This window comes from Conger conger, chromosome 10, assembly GCF_963514075.1.
Source record: "Conger conger chromosome 10, fConCon1.1, whole genome shotgun sequence".
In the NCBI taxonomy this organism is placed as follows: Eukaryota; Metazoa; Chordata; class Actinopteri; order Anguilliformes; family Congridae; genus Conger; species Conger conger.
The window spans coordinates 14,439,672-14,457,693 of record NC_083769.1 but is presented as its reverse complement, the minus strand read 5'-3'; the positions used below and the strand labels follow the sequence as shown (position 1 = coordinate 14,457,693).

Here is an 18,022-nt window from a genome sequence, read left to right as displayed (position 1 = left end):
GTATCGAAGGCGGCCGACAGGTCGAGGAAGATGAGGACAGAGGAGAGGGATTTTGCTTTAGCAGAGTGGAGTGCCTCAGTGACCGCGAGCAGGGCGGTTTCAGTGGAGTGGCCACTCTTGAAGCCAGACTGGTTGGGGTCATGGAGATTGTTGTGGAGAAGAAAGGTGGACAGTTGGGAGCAGACCGCCCGTTCCAGGGTTTTAGCGAGAAAGGGAAGAAGAGAGACAGGCCGGTAGTTGTTCAGGGCAGAGGGATCGAGAGTAGGTTTTTTGAGGAGGGGAGTGACTCTGGCCCTCTTCAGGGAAGAGGGCATGGTGCCGGAAGAGAGGGAGGTGTTGATTAGAGAGGAGAGAAAAGGGAGAATGTCCTCAGATATAGATTGTAGGAGGGGAGAGGGGATGGGGTCAAGAGGACAGGTGGTTGGGCGGTGGGAAGTAAGGAGTTTCAGCGTGTCGGCATGAACAGGAAAAGAGGTTGATTTTATTAACTCCAATGGAAACACACACATATTTGGTTACACTCCTCTTAACCTGTCACCAAATACAACGACCAGACAAAACAATGACAGTGTGGTCAACAAGAGTGGGAAACAGGTTCTGCAGCTCTGTAAAAGTCTAGGTCTGTTTATAGTGAATGGCCGGACGAGGGGAGACTCCCTGGGAAGGTTTACATATTGTTCACATTTAGGACAAAGTGTGGTGGATTATGTCATCACTGACCTCGGCCCCAGCTTCATCAGGGCATTCCTGGTTAAATCACAGCTCCCTATATCTGATCATTGTCAGACTGTACTTTACCTGTAGTTCATCTGCAGAGAAGATCTGTCCCCTAAAGCCCCCATAGAAATGGAGCGAAGCCAATATTCAGACATTAAAACAAAATTTGGAAAACCCAAAAATCAAAACATTATTGAACTTACACATCTACCTTTGAAGATGTGAACCTGGCTAGCAATACTTTGGCCTCATTGGCAGATATTCCTCCTGTAAAAATGAGAATGAATCAAAAGAAAACAAAGGCAGGTGTGGTTTGATCAGGAATGCAGAGCATCAAGTAATTTTTTGCGTACTCTTTCAAACAAAAAACACAGAGATCCATGCAACCAAGAGTTTGCACAAATTATTAAAATGCTCTAAAAGTATATAAACAGCTCTTGCATGGTAAAAAAGGAAAACATATTCAAGCCAAAATAGGTCAAATTGAAGATGCTGTTGATACAGACACATTTTGGGATATATACAAAAAGTTTGATGATCAAAAGCCAGGACCAGCTATTCAAAATGGCACAATTTGGAAAAATGACTTTGAAAATCTCTATCAGGAAATCGAAATGGCAGACCTGACTCAGCACCAGATCAGGACCAAATGAAAATGACAATGAAAAAACAATAAAATCTAATCAAAATCCACTAGACATCTGTATTAACAGAACTAAAATAGAGGATGAAATCAAAACCCTGAAGCATAGAAAAACATGTGGTCCTGACAATATGAGCAATGAAACGCTGCAGGCCTATGCTCTATATAAACTGATCAACTTGATATTGGAAGCTGCTGTTTCCCTGAGCTATGGAACCAAGGGCTCACAACCCCCAGCTATAAAAAGGGCAACAAATTTGATCCAATAATTATAGAGGCATATGTGTACGCAGTAACCCAGGAAAACTATTTCGTCTTTTTACCAAAACACCCAACCGCATTTAAATGGTAAATGGTTGGCATTTATATAGCGCCTTTATCCAAAGTGCTGTACAATTGATGCTTCTCATTCACCCATTCATACACACACTCACACACCAACGGCAATTGGCTGCCATGCAAGGCACCAACCAGCTCATCAGGAGCATTTGCGGGTTAGGTGTCTTGCTAAGGGACACTTCGACACAGCCCGGGCGGGGGATCGAACCAGCAACCCTCCGACTGCCAGACGACCGCTCTTACCGCCTGAGCCATGTCACACATTTATTCTCTTCACACCTTAATAAACCAAAATACCAAATTGAAATCTAGAAAAATGTTCTCCTGTTTTATTGATTTTAAGAAAGCCTTCGATTCAATTTAGCTTGAAGGGCTTCTGTATAAACTCCTCCAAATTGGCATCGGAGGAAAAACATATGACTCAGTGAAATCAATATATTTCAACAATAAATCAGCAGTGAAGATAAACAACAAAAGAACAAATGACTTTCACCAGGGGAGAGGGGTCCGCCAGGGCTGCAGTCTCAGTCCTGTGCTGTTCATCATCTATATTAATGAGCTAGCCACCATGATTGAGCAGTCTTCAGCCCCGGCCTCACCCTTTTAGATACAGAGGTTAAGTGTTTACTTTGCGCTGATGACTTGGTCATAATGTCATCAACAGCTCAAGAACTGCAACAAAGCATTGACATTGTTCAACAATATTGTGAAAGATGGGCCCGAAACGTTAACTTGGTAAAAACATCTGTGGTGATCTTCCAAATGAAAGCCAGACAGCAGGGAAACAAATACAAGTTCACCTACGAGGGTGAAGTATTGAAACACAGGACCAGTCACAATTACCTGGGCTTGGAGATCAGGGGCCTCATTTATAAAACTGTGCTTAGGATTCACGTCAAAAGGTTGCATGAGCATGAAACCTAGGACGTGTGTACGCAAAAAAATCTTCTGATTTATAAAACAGTGCATACGCACATCCCACACCAGTTTTCCTTTATAAATCACAATCAACTCCAAATGTGGCGCAACTTTGCCAGCTTCATGTCCTGCCCACAGTTGCCTATAAATAGGCAGTGAAACACCCCTAATGAATATACATTTCACGAAGACGACAATGGCAAAGAAGGCCAAGAAAAGGGATTTTAGCCATTTGATTGCCTCTGAAAAGCTACAGGTGTGGGAATTATCCTGATTGATTGTAAATGACGAACAGTTCTGCACAACGAATGTGATGATTAACCTACCACTGCTACGCGGACGATACCCAACTCTTCGTCTCGTTCCCGCCGTCTGATATGCAGGTTTCAGCCCGTATCTCTGCTTGCCTGAGGGACATCCAGAGCTGGATGGACAACCACCATCTAAAGCTCAACCCAGGCAAGACTGAAATGATATTCATCCCTGCTAAAACCTCTCCCCATCTGGATCTCTCCATTTCCGTCGGGGATACCACACTCACCCCGTCACCCAGTGCAAGGAACCTCGGCGTGGTGATGGACAGCAGACTGTCCCTCTCTGAGAACATTGTGGCGGTGACCCGGTCATGCAGGTTCTTCCTATACAACATACGGAGAATCCGCCCCTTTCTCACCCCCTACTCGACCCAGCTCCTGGTCCAAGCGATGGTTCTGTCCCGCCTGGACTACTGCAATTCCCTCTTGGCTGGCCTCCCAGCGTCTGCCATCAGACCCCTCCAACTCATCCAGAATGCAGCAGCTCGTCTGGTCTTCAACCTTCCCAAATACTCACACGTCACCCCCCTGCTTACTTCCCTCCACTGGCTACCTGTCATGGCTTGCATCAAATTCAAAACATTGGTGCTAGCCTTCCAAGCAGTTAAAGGGTCTTCCCCAGCTTATCTACAAAAAATCATCAGACCCTACACCCCTGCCAGACCTTTGTTCAGCCTCCACAGGCCGCTTGGCACCTCTCCCTCTCCGAACCTCCACATCACGCTCACGACTACTGTCTGTTCTGGCTCCACGGTGGTAGAACGGACTCCCCGTTGAGGTCAGAACTGTAGAATCTCTCCCCACCTTCAAGCGCAAGCTGAAGACACACCTCTTCAAGCAGCACCTCTCCCCATCCCTCCCTATCTCCCCGTGAACCTTAATTGTTGTCTCTGTGACTTGCTTTGTGTGTCGGTATTTTTAGTTGGCTAGGTAAGCAGTGTTTGGATAGTTAACTTTGGTCACTTTTGCTGTTTCTTTGTTTCTTAGTTCTCAAAAAAAAAAAAAAAAAAAAAGGCCCTCGTCCTTATCTTTGTTGTACAGGTAGCGGTTGAAATTGTACTTCCCTCTAGGGTCTTTCAGCGAACTTATCCCTGGTTATGGGTATGCACTTTGTTGTACGTCGCTCTGGATAAGAGCGTCTGCCAAATGCCAATAATGTAATGTAATGTAATGATGACGATAATAATAATGATAATGATAATACACGTTATTTGTCTAGCACCATTGAAAACAGTTACAAAATTAAGAGATAAAACGAACAAAAATTTTAAACAATAAACACATTATAAAAAATAATATATGAATATAATAACAATATATGAAACTATGCTCGTATCTGCCCGACTGCCGCATTGTAAACGGCATCAGTGCAGCGCAATTTGTCTGACTGTTCGCCATATTATTTATGAGAATACATTTAATAACATGAAGTATTGTTTAACAATTCGTCTACATATTTGAGGGATTATTTTACAACATCTCCGTTTATATTTATCATCCTAAATCATATTTTTTGGGCACTCCAGGGAGCATCAATCAAACAGCTGTTTGTTTATTCGTTGTAAGAGAGGCTTTTATCCGTTTTTGCAAATTAACTCTTCGTATATGATACGTCAGAGGTAATATTTCATTACATTACATTACATTACATTGCATGGCATTTAGCAGACGCTCTTATCCAGAGCGACGTACAACAAAGTGCAAATTAAACACAACAAGTGCAAAGAGGACCTGAGAGGACAGTATAGTTCCGAGTCCTAGTGTAAACATGCAGAAAATCAGAACCCTTTAAGAGTACAATCAACAACAATCAATTTCGATTTATTTTACACAGTGGTATCTGCTGTATATCATTTTCGACATCTCTCGTCGCCAAATGTTGTGTTGCACTTAGGAAGGGAGAGAACCCGTATAGCGAGATTCAACAACACAACTCTTTAATAAGTATAACACGGACGAAGCACGTCCTTACAGCAGCCATACCCAGCCACAACTCCCGGCAAATCTTTATATCTTTTTACATCCTGTTTCACTTCCCGTTTTCCTGGTCTTACGTCACGAGCATTAAAGGCACAGTTTCTCATTTCTCCAGTTAATATGCGTACGCATGGGTCAGAGTTTCCGTGGAGGACCGCACATTTTCCCGTCAAGTTCGTTTTTTATAAATGCCAAAGTTTGCTTAGAAAGTGACGTACGCAACGTTTATAAATGAGGCCCCGGGTCACTGCTGCAATGTTCTCGGAAAGGGACAGTCTGCTGTCCATCACCAGGCCAAGGTTCCTTGCACTGGGTGATGGCGTGAGTGTGGTATCCCCGAGGGAAATGGAGAGATCCAGATGGGGAGAGGTATTAGCAGGGATGAATATCATTTCAGTCTTACCTGGGTTGAGCTTTAGATGGTGGTTGTCAATCCAGCTCTGGATGTCACTCAGGCAAGTAGAGATACGGGCTGAAACCTGTGTATCAGATGGTGGGAACTAGATGAAGAGTTGGGTATCGTCCGCATAGCAGCGGTAGGATAGCCTAAGTGCAGTGATCACAGGGCCAAGGGAATGAGTGTAAAGAGAAGAAAGAAGCGGGCCTAGGACTGAGCCCTGGGGAACTCCTGTGGCAAGGGGCCGAGGTGTCGATACTGTACCAGCCCAGGCAACCTGGAAGGAGCGACCAGAGAGGTAGGACTCAATCCAGTACAGGGCTGTGCCACAGATGCCCGTTGCTGACAGGGCGGACAGGAGGATGGAGTGATCCAGTGTTGAAGGCAGCAGAGAGATCTAGAAGAATGAGGACAGAGGAGAGGGAGGCTGCTCGTGCAGCATGGAGTGATTCACTGACGGAGAGGAGTGCGGTCTCTGTCAAGTTAGAGAGAAGGTAATAAACATCTGCCAAACGATTGCGCCCAACTGTAAAGGAAAACTCCCAGATGTAATTGATAGTGTCCACCGTGTTGGAAAGCCGCAACAAGATGGCAAACATAGAGGAGTAAAAAATTTTACAATGAGACACTTTCGGGAAAGCATCTGGAGGGCAGCCAAAAACAACGAGTTCCTTGAGAAAGAAAAGCTGCATTTCAAAGAGGATCTCTCACCAGACGATCAAATGAAGCGCAGTCAGTTATGGCCACAAGTGGAGCGTGCACACAAAGAGGGCAAGCTCGACTACTTTGTGGGAGCTAAGCCCTATATTGAGAAAAAGGACATTTTCCTACCTAAAGAGTGAAAACACTAAAAATGTGACTCCTAATTACTTTATAGTGGGTCGCAGTGAACTATTATATATTGTTTTCTCTTTTTATTTTTATCTAATATAGCCCCAACTATCTTGCAAAGCAAGTTAATGGCATAAAATAACTGTCTTGTTCTTGTATGCACCTTGGTAAAATTACTTGAATTTCAGCTGGTTCTGTTACTGAATAGTATTTCAATTGTTGCTCTCTGAGGAGAGAGTTCTGTTGCACTAGGAGAGTGCTGTTCTTTAACTCTCGGGGTAATAAGCTTAGTTGTTAGTCTATTTTATTTAAACTCGTTATTTCTTCTTTAACCTTTGTATCGTTCAATGCTCGGGGACTCAGAGACAAAACAAGGCGCAAGGCTATTTTTCTTTATGCAAAAAGCTTTAATGCTAGCTTCAGTTTGATTCAAGAAACACATTCAGATGACTGCAATTTCTGGAGATCTCAATGGGGACAGGATTTATGGTTTTCACATTGGACAAACCGTTCAGCAGGGATTCTGACACTCAATCATAATTTCACCGGGAAGGTCATTTCTTCTACCACAGACCCAAATGGACATTTTATTATTTTGGTTGTCTCTTTAAATGATGAAGTATTCTTAATTGTAAATCTGTATGGATATAATAATAGGAAAGAAAATGCTGTATTCTTTGAATCTAAGCACTAAAATGGATTCTTTGAGAAATAGATTTCCAGGTATAAGAATAATAATGGGAGGGGTTTTTAATCTTGCTCTGGATGGTAGATTGGACAGATGGCCATGAGGGATGATACAGAATCTAATACGTTTATTTCCAATTTTCTGAATAGATTTGATTTACTAGAAATATGGAGAGCCAATAATCCCAATTTAGTTGAATACACATGGAAGAACAAAAGTGGCTCCCTACAATCCAGATAGATTACTGGCTGGAAAACCAGAGTGGAAAACCTACCCGCCCCCCTATCAGACCACAAAGCTATATTATTGGAACTGCAGTGGCCTGCTCATAAAGAAATCCAAATAAATTTAACACACTGGAAGCTGAATAACTCACTTTTGATCAATGACCAACTGGAGAAAAAGATTTTAGACTTAATTCAGCTACAATGGCAAAACGCTATTAGTGAGAAAACTTTATGTAAACATTGGGAATTTTAAAAATATGAGCTAAGAAAATTAATAATGAAAACTGGAGCTGTCCTAGCAAAAGAGAAAAAAGAGAAGAACATGATTTGATTTAATAAATTGTTTCAGTGTCAAGCATTCCATGTAGTAATATTTCAGAAGAAAATAAAGTTAAACTTGCTGAGTTACAATTTAAGTTCGATAAATAATACATTTATAAAGCAAGAGGGGCTTATATTTGCTCTAGAAAAAAGTGGTTGGAAGAAGGAGAACAAAATTTGAGCTATTTCTTTAAACTGGAAAAGCAACATTGTAAAACTAACGGAATAACTGGGCTTAAAATGAATGACAAGGTGACACAGGATCCAGGGGAGATCTCCATTCTCTGTGAAAATTTGTACAGTAATCTTTATGAATCTAAATCTTCACTTTTAGCTCTTATAGATTTTTTTGAAAATTTGAATAATAAAAAAAACTATTAGCAACTGCAATGAGATTAATTGCGATTCTCCAATTTCTGAAAAAGATGTTGAAGGGGCTATAAAAAGTCTTAAACTAAACAAATCTCCGGGGACTGAAGGTTTGACTTCTGAGTTTTATAAGCAATTCTCCTTTCCTACATAGAGTTTACATGGAGAGTATTAATAATGGAAGTCTCCCCCCCACTATGACCCAGGGCTTGATTAACCTTATTCCCAAACCTCAGAAAGACACTTTGAATCTTGATAACTGGTGCCCAATTTCCCTTCTGAACTGCGATTATACAATAATAGCAATTTGTCAAGCCAAAAGAATCAAAAAAGCTCTAATTGACATAATAGATGAAACACAGTCTGGTTTTATGGCTGAGAGACATATAACCAATAATATAAGACTGGTGCTTGATATTATTGACTACTCAGAATTGGTTGATGACGATGGTTTCATACTTCTCCTTGATTTTTACAAGGCATTCGATTCTGTTGAACATTCTTTTCTTTTTAAAGCCCTGGAAACATTTGGATTTGGGGATTTTTTCATTAAATCTATTAGAACTCTATATGCTAATGGAAATGCCTCCATCAAACTGCCATACGGTACAGCCAAAAGATTTGATGTAAGTAGAGGTATTCATCAGGGATGTCCCATCTCCCCATACCTATTTCTGCTGGCCATGCAACTTCTTTCAGACCATATCAAACTGTTACCATAAGCCAGTTAGCCGACGACGCCATGTTGTTTCTAAAAAATAAAGCCCAGATTAGGGAATCTATCAAGGTGATTGGATCATTTTCCAAAGCCTCTGGTCTTTGTCTTAATGTTGCCAAATGTGAATTACTATCAATTAAAAGCTGTTCAGACGTCATGATTTACGACATCCCTGTCAAAAGTAAAATTAAATATCTTGGTATTATAATTCACAAGGACCAGAATACTCGTGTGAAAGATAACTTCAATCCCTTGATTATTTCAATTCAACAGAGGTTTAATATGTGGCTGCAAAGAGATCTTTCTCTCGTAGGGAGATCCCTAGTAGTCAAAGTGGAAGGCCTCTCTAGAGTAATCTATTCTGCGTTAGCATTAAATTTCCCTAATGATCTTTGCACAAAAATAGACAAGCTCATATTCAATTTCATTTGGAAAAATAAATCCCATTATATAAAAAAAGCAAGTAATTATGAATGAGCTGCATCCAGGTGGCCTTGGTGTATTGGATTTCTCCTCTCTAAATGCTACATTCAAAGTAAAATGGATCAAACAATACTTTAAAAACACTACATCCATATGGAATTTTATCCCTACACATATCTTTAATTCCCTTGGAGGTCTATACTTTTTACTCCTTTGTAATTATGATGTCACAAAAATCCCGCTTAAGTTATCACACTATCACAAACAAATGTTTCTATGCTGGTCCTTAATTTATAAGCATAACTTCTCTCCGCACAAGTATTTCATATGGAATAATAAAGACACAAGATTAAAAAACAAAACACTGTTTAATAAGAGTTGGTTTGACAGAGGTGTTTTGCTTGTTAATCAATTGTTCAACAATGATGGTGAATTATTTACTTATAAAAAATTTCTTTCTGAATATGTGTGTTTCCTGTAACACACTGGAAACACACGTACGGGGACTGGTTGCCATGCAAGGCACCAACCAGCTCGTCAGGAACATTTTGGGGTTAGGTGTCTTGCTCAGGGACACTGAACTGGCAACCCTCCGACTGCCAGCCGACTGCTCTTACCGCCTGATCCAATGTCGCATTTCCCTCACAAATCCCTCAGTAACACAATACATAAAACTCACACAGCTAGCTACCGATATAATTACAATTTGAGAATGGATACGTTAGCTAAATTATATTAACTGGTTAAATACTGCCAGTGCACAGTAGCCGCCATCTTGCTTTTATAAAGCAGTTAGCCAGTTAAGTTGCTGTCGCTACAAACAATGTGCTCTATAAGCTAACAATGAAGAACATTTTGGAATGGCTAAACAAGCAGGTGCAGCGGGACCGGGGCGCCTGGTTTAGGAAGGCCCATGTCTCTCCGTGTCTTATGTCAGTACGCCGTTTTTTACAGGTCTTTTTTTATTCATTCACCGAAAAATGGCACAACTGCGTTTACTTTAACACTGGTGTGTGTTTATATATCCTTAAATAAGCAAATTTGCCTCGGTCATGGTTATTACACTTTCTTTGTACAATATGTGATGATGCGAAATTCATGTTTTCTAATGTGAACTGTCTTGATCATGTGTTGATATTAACTAGTCTAATGTGTAAAATATTGAGCGCTATTTAGCTGCCTAGTGTGAAAATGCCCTTGAAGGATAAAAGTGGGTCGCAGAAAAGACTGGATAAAAAAGAACGAGGAGCAAAAGGTAGCAAAACTACCGATACTGGATGGCTTTTCGGAAAAATAATCGCTGAACTGGTACCCTGTTCCCAATAGCAGTTTGATCGCAATCATTGCACTCGACGGCGGCAAAACCTTGCAGGTAGGATAGCAAGCTAGATATAATGTTAGCAAACTGAACTTTTTCAGGAGAAAATCTGGCTACATTTCACTGAAAAGTGAAAGTTTTCTAGAAACTAGGACATAGCCATGCCATATCCATGTCAACCCTGAGCTGTATTGGGGTTAACCTAGTCCGTCTATGTCAAAATGTCTCTCAACCTATATTTCCACCCCCTATACGTCTAGATTCCAGTTTTGCTCAACGCAGTAACGTTAATGTGAGCTAACTTCATTCTTCCATTTCTCAATCTTGTAATCATTAATTAACATGAGTCAAAGTCCGTAAATGTACTTCACTTACATTGCATTCAGATGCTGGACTGGTTTTCTGCTTTTAACTCAGTGTTCCACCAATGTTAAGTTAGGGGACTGTTTTTATAAACCTCATGATATAGAAAATCTAAATTGTATCACTCAACAAAGAGCAAAACAAAAGCAACCAAATAGGTTGGAGGAGGAGTTACGTCCATAATAAGGGTAAGTAACTGCAATAAATAGAAATATACTGTTAAGTTTTAAACTAATAATGACAAGTTGAAAGATAAAACAAAAGCTGATTTTCATACATTAATTCATATTTTATTGTGAAAAATGCATTCAGTGAATTAGGCATAAGAACATAGTGAACAATACATTCAGTGAATTTATTGAGTTGTGCTTTTCCTCTGATACTGACACACGAGTAGCACAGGCCTAAGCTTCAGTTATGTGTAGCCCTATGGAAAATTATGCCTAGATATTAAAAGTTCATTGATTCATGAATAGGAATTAATAAATAGAATAAGTAGAATAAATAGGATTTAAAAGGTTAAAAACTATGAGGTTTAATATTGCATACTGTGCAATTGCAAGGATTTCATGTTTAAGTTCATGTATTGTGTTAATTACATGATATATTACAAATGTATTTTGTTTTTTCAAAATACTATGTGCACCATGCTGGGCATATTGTAAATATGTTTTATTTTGAAAAGATTCAACTGTAAAGTTTTGCTTTTTGTTTATTGTCACTCGCCAATGAAAAGTGAGTTGAAGGTCAGGGGTGAGGGGGAAGTGGAAAAAACGAGAGAGAGACGTTGGAGAGTAGAGGAGGGAAGATTAAAAAAGATTGCGAGGAATGTGTTGCTAAGCTGTTGTTTTGAAAAGTTAACTGTGAAAATACGTAGTCCACCTATTTCTAAAGCGTTTGAGTGTAATAACGTGAGCACACAACCCGTGAACTCTACGAGTTGTTATATTCGACGGACGAACTGTTTTGAACAATTTATTCCGAAGAGGAGTTCAACGTTCGGGCGGTCCGCCATTTTGCCTAGCTTAGCCTACAGTGAGATAGCTGTTCTGGGGCCTCATTTATAAACGTTGCGTAGGCACAAAAGAATGCGTACGCCACTTTCTAAGCAAACTTTGGCATTTATAAAAAACGAACTTGACCGGAAAATGTGCGGTCCTCCACGGAAACTCTGACCCATGCGTACGCACATTAACTGGAGAAATGAGAGACTGTGCCTTTAATGCTCGTGACGTAAGACCAGGAAAACGGGAAGTGAAACAGGATGTAAAAAGGTATAAAGATTTGCCGGGAGTTGTGGCTGGGTATGGCTGCTGTAAGGACGTGCTTCGTCCCTGTTATACTTATTAAAGTGTTGTATTGTTGCATCTCGCTATACGGGTTCTCTCCCTTCCTAAGTGCAACACAACATTTGGCGACGAGAGAAGTCGAAAATGATACACAACAGATACCACTGTGTAAAATAAATCGAAATTGATTGTTGTTGATTGTACTCTTAAAGGGTTCTGATTTTCTGCATGTTTACACTAGGACTCGGAACTATACTGTCCTCTCAGGTCCTCTTTGCACTTGTTCTTGTGTTTAATTTGCACTTTGTTGTACGTCGCTCTGGATAAGAGCGTCTGCTAAATGCCATGCAATGTAAAGTAATGTAATGTAATGTAATGAAATATTACCTCTCACGTATCATAAACGAAGAGTTAATTTGCAAAAATGGATAAAAGCCTCTCACAACGAATAAACAAACAGCTGTTTGATTGATGCTCCCTGGAGTGCCCAAAAAATATGATTTAGGATGATAAATATAAACGGAGATGTTGTAAAATAATCCCTCAAATATGTAGACGAATTGTTAAACAATACTTCATGTTATTAAATGTATTCTCATAAATAATATGGTGAACAGCCGGACAAATTGCGCTGCACTGATGCCGTTTACAATGCGTCAGTCGGCAGATACGAGCAAAGTTTCATATATTGTTATATTCATATATTATGTTTTTTTTCCAATGGTGCAAGACAAATAAGTATTAGTAAGTGTAGTATTATTATTATTATTATTATTATTATTATTATTATCATCATCGTCATCACATTCGTTGTGCAGAACTGTTCGTCATTTACAATCAATCAGGGTAATTCCCACACCTGTAGCTTTTCAGAGGCAATCAAATGGCTGAAATCCCTTTTCTTGGCCTTCTTTTCAGCATTTGCCATTGTCGTCTTCGTGAAATGCATATTCATTAGGGGTGTTTCACTGCCTATTTATAGGCAACTGTGGGCGGGACATGAGGCTGGCAAAGTTGCGCCACATTTAGAGTTGATCGTGATTTATAAAGGAAAACTGGCGTGGGACGTGCGTATGCACTGTTTTATAAATCAGAATATTTTTTTGCGTACGCACGTCCTAGGTTTCATGCTTACGCAACCTTAAGACGTGAATCCTAAGCACAGTTTTATAAATGAGGCCCCTGGCCTCTTGTAGCCCTCTTAACCTGCTATTTGGCCACCGCAAGAAGACAGTGGCTACTTTTCCTTCCTGTCACCAGAGCCCCAAACTCACTTTCCCAAGCAGAAACCTTCTGGAGTTAGGATGTAGAGGACAGAAGCCATGCAGGATGTCTTTCAAATCTGTGGTTTCACCCTGCAACCCAGAATTCAGGAACAGCACTTGCAAATCAAACCCAAACACATTCACGCCATATAATCTTCATGAAAGCTTGTCAGTTGTTCCAGATCATTACACCAGCTCTTTCACAGTTAAATGTGATGGAGTATGTAGGTAATGAACAATCAGAAGGACTTCAGAAGGAATCAGTGAATGAAAGGTAGAAACACAGTAGCCAGGAGGAGCAGCTAGTGAAACCAACCCAAAAATGCAGGAGGAGGGGGGAGTTTAGACAGCGGGCTCCCTGAAGCGATCTTGACTCGCCCTGAGTGCAGCTTTTGTGCGCGCAGGAGACTGGCCGTTCTGGCCGGAGGTTTCCCAGCAACAGTGCTGAAATTGCGCTGTAGGGTGTACACTCACCCACTGTATTGTAGATGTACACGTGAGTCTACGCGTGTTATCTTTATCTGTTTAAACTCCGCAATGGGCCTCGCGCTTTCAGGATGTGTCGGAACTTTCAAATGATGATGCCAAGTTTTGTTCAGCGCCTCATCTCTAAAACAGAATCGATGTCAGTCTATTTTATTCATCATATCGCTGATAAATATGATGTTACCTGCTCCTAAAGCATTACACGAAAGCCACAGTGCCCTCTTCATTTAGGTCAATGTCCCTAATCTGCACAACTCTGAAAAATCAGTGGCATCCAGTCATGGGAAAACACAGACCCCCAGGTAAATAGACTTCTGCCACAAAGGATAAGCCAGTACATAACTTGCCTCTCCAAAGGTCATATGTATAAATTTCAATGCAGTATCAATAAACAGAATGGATTATATGCCAGTGATAAACAAAGGGCATTCCAGTCAGCTAGGTGCTGGGTGCTGGCACTTAGGCAAGAAGCATATCCAAAAATCTGAACACTGTACAAAGTGTACTTAAGACTGAAGAATGGACTAACCCTGATGAGCTAAAATAACTCAACATCATGTTATTACATCGGGATTCTCTCTCTGTTAGGGGAGGTTAGTGAACTGAGCCTCAGGACCAGCTGTGAGAGGGGACTCTTTCCTTTGCTCAGCTCTTAGCATCGCAGGGCTTTGTAATGGTAAGAGTTGGTGTCGCTATTGTTTAGATGCTTCCAAAACTTGATTGTCCTCTTTGATATTTTGATGAATAATGGATATTGACCTAATTCTCTGTAAAATCTCTAAAATAAAATAAAAATGTAGGTGTCATTTTTTCATGAGTAAATTGATGGGTGGCTGAATTACAGTTTTTCTCAATTGTTTTAACACATGCTGTAGATGCTCAACCTTTTCCTGCAAATCTCTACAAACAAATGCCTCATGAATCAGTGGTTACATGCTGTGCTCTTACAACAAACATACACAACCTAAACTCAGGTCACACCTTTCTCCAGATGTAAACACAAATCAGTCACCATCTCAGGATCAATCAATAGGGCCACAGTTTGTGTCTGTGAGCTTCTGAACAATGGATTCTCAAAATGAACAAGCTGCCCAGTGAGCTAGAGTGCTGAAGTGCCCAACTGTAAATTACTGTATTACCTACCTTACTGTATTTACAATATATCTACCATTTTTTGTTGAGAATTTTTCAGCTTGATGCTCTGGCCGAACCCCACGAATATGTCTTTGTTGATGCGAGTTTAACCTGACAAAGAGGCGGAGCAGTGGAAGAAATATCATTGGCCAGCATTCCATTGTTGAGGTGCCAGAACAACGAGGAAGCAACATGAGCCAATGTGCCTCCATCAGCCAGTGGGGCGTCCTCCACCGCCTTGCCTTACAACATGGTACACCTGGTTGTTTTCCATGTTATTCCTAAATAACATGGAAAACAACATGGTACACATTACATTACATTACATTACATTACATGGCATTTAGCAGACGCTCTTATCCAGAGCGACGTACAACAAAGTGCAAATCAAACACAACACCTGGTTGCATTCCTAAATAACATGGAAAACAACATGGTACACCTGGTTGCATTCCTAAATAACATGGAAAACAACATGGTACACCTGGTTGCATTCCTAAATAACATGGAAACAACATGGTCCACCTGGTTGCATTCCTAAATAACACAGAAAACAACATGATACACCTGGTTGCATTCCTAAATAACATGGAAAACAACATGGTACACCTGGTTGTATTCCTAAATAACACAGAAAATAACATGCAGCAACAGGAAGAAGGGGAGCCAGGCCGGCCAGAGCAGTCGCACAATGTTTTTTTAATGCTAGTTCTCTTTTAAATGACCACAGTTTTTGAGTTTTGCGTGGGACTGTGTTAACAGTTTTGAGAAAAGGGTGAATTGTTTCATAAAATGTCTCTTGGCAATCATAAAAAAATCATTAGAAGCCGAATGTTGACTCTACAGCCCCCTCTAGTGGTTGTAATATACACCTTATATTGAGACAATAGTTTCAGGCTAATCTGTTTTAAGAACAAGCAGGCCTATTTGTTGTTTATTTATGTGGCAGCAGGAGTGGGGAACAATAACCTGCACAACTGCAGGAACAGCGACAAGTGCTTGAAGATACAGCCTATGACTGAAATAAAAATCCATTAACACTGTTGACAGGGGTCATCAAAATGCCATGTCAAACATGGGCAGCCTAGCGCCTAGCCCAAGTGACTAAGGTGCTTCACTGAGACCCGGAAGGTTGGTGGTTCAAGCCCCAGTGTGACCACAATAAGATCTGTGCAGCTGTGTGTCTGTCTGTGCCGTGGATCTTTCTGCCTCCAAACTCCCTTCAAACAAAATCTAGTACAAAGAAAAGGTGAGGGGATCATTGCTGCCATTTTAGACATTCCATCAACATTCCCCTGAACAGGACTGGAAAACAACTTTTTCATGAATAATTATATAATCAGCATAACAATTTGAGTGAAAAATTGAATCTTTGAAAAAATGACATTAATTTAAGAATTTCTCAGTCTATTGTATGGCCACCTTATGCTTTAATGGCAAGGTGCACTCAAGCTGGCATGTTACTGAATGCTTGGCTTTTGTCAGTCTTCAAGTGCCCTCGTGAATGGGCTTGAAGTGATTGTGGATTGTCCACTCCTTGATCTTCTTTGGTCTTTGAGTCATTCAGAAGTGGCCTGTAGCGTAGTGGCTAAGATACATGACTGGGACCTGTGAGTTTGGTGGTTTGATCCCCGGTGTAGCCACAATCTGCACCGCCCTTGGTTCCCTGCATTGTTGCATTGCTCCAGTGGAGGATTGTCTCCTGCTCCTTGCATTCCTCCAGGGGGGATTGTCTCCAGCTTAATCTAATCAACTGTACATCACCCTGGATAAGAGCGTCTGCCAAACGCCATTAATGTAATGGAAATGTTCAAGCAAAGCTTTTTTAAATCCTAAAGCTTTCTGTTTATTTCCAGGATTATATGGAAAAACCCCACATTTGAATGTGGTCTCAGACTTTTGGACACCACTGTATGGTCTCTGTGCATCTGGTCAGGGGGTCAGGCCCTGTTCTGTCACCTTCTCTAAATCTACAGTCACTGGTCCATGAGGGCAGGATGCCTCTGTCTTTGGCTTATGATCAGTGATGAAATGTACAGATAGGTGCGGGATGTCAAGGCCTTGGGCAGGGGAGGGCTGGGCTGGGCACTGGGTGTTTGCCAGCATGGAGGGTAGTATTTGGTGGGTACATTCTAATGGGAGTGACCAAGGATTGTCAACAAAGACGGATGTATCATGACGTTTTTTACAGTTCTTTTGGACTGCCCTTGAGAATCTCTCCCTGTGTCCACTGGTAAATAAAGTGTCACTGATTAGACCTGCTGTGGTCGTCTCATGTCTTGGGGTTCGTGAGTCTGTTCCTGGGGAGTTGGTCACCCACATCATTACATTACATTACATGAATGGCATTTGGCAGACGCTCTTATCCAGAGCGACAAACTTTGCAACCTACAGTACATAAAGGAAAAAGAAATGCAAAGCAATAAATTCCTGGCACCAGCAAAAAAATAAATAAAAAATAAATAAAAGGAATAACAAAAAAGTTAAACTTCAGAAAATTAAGGTTGGCATTAAGCAGTATCTTTTACATAGAAACGCATCAAACCACTGTACTATAGAAATGTACAATGTCTAAAAAATAACAGTGGAATAGAATAATTAAATAATATCCACTGACAATAGAAATATCTCATAACGATACAACAAACAGAGAAGAGGTAGTAGAATAGAGACTGTACAGATCAAAGTCTAGGCCCTCAATGAGAACAGGATAAGTAGTGGCCTTTCATTTACATATCCAAATTGCGTATCTTTATGAAAGGCATTAAGACAATTATATTACGACAGTTTTCATTGATATTTCTAATGGTTGATTAGGGAAAACCAAAATCCAGGAAGGATCACTTTGGATAAGGCTCCAATTTTGTTTGATTATTATTTTTATTTTAGCTGCTTCTGTACTGTATTGAGTGACAAAATGAATTTGATCAGATTTGGGGATCCTCGTGTGATTTTTAAAAAAGATCCTTTCCAGAGATTTGTCTTTGTCCAGGTGGCGACTGGATTCATAGCCTCTTTGGTTGAACCTTGTGCACGTTTCCTACATTGAGAATATACTTCCTGTGCTGCGTTTGAATTGAATTTTGATTTTGTTATTTAAGTGAACTATTTTTACTCAGAACCCGTGACAGAGAAGAGAAAATGTTTTGTTTGTTGAATACACACACACACACACACACACACACACACACACACACACTCTCTCTCTCTCTCTCGATGTGGAAACCAGAATAGCGACATTTCTGCAGTGGAGTCACCTGGTGTGTGGCAGGAATGGTTCAAGGA

At 40.7% G+C, this 18,022-nt stretch overlaps 1 gene segment (V, D, J or C); it reads right to left on the bottom strand.

Moving 5' to 3' along the window:
• Positions 1 to 18,022, bottom strand: part of LOC133138129 (Ig kappa chain V-III region MOPC 63-like) — a 340,842-nt gene that overhangs the window by 240,370 nt on the left and 82,450 nt on the right.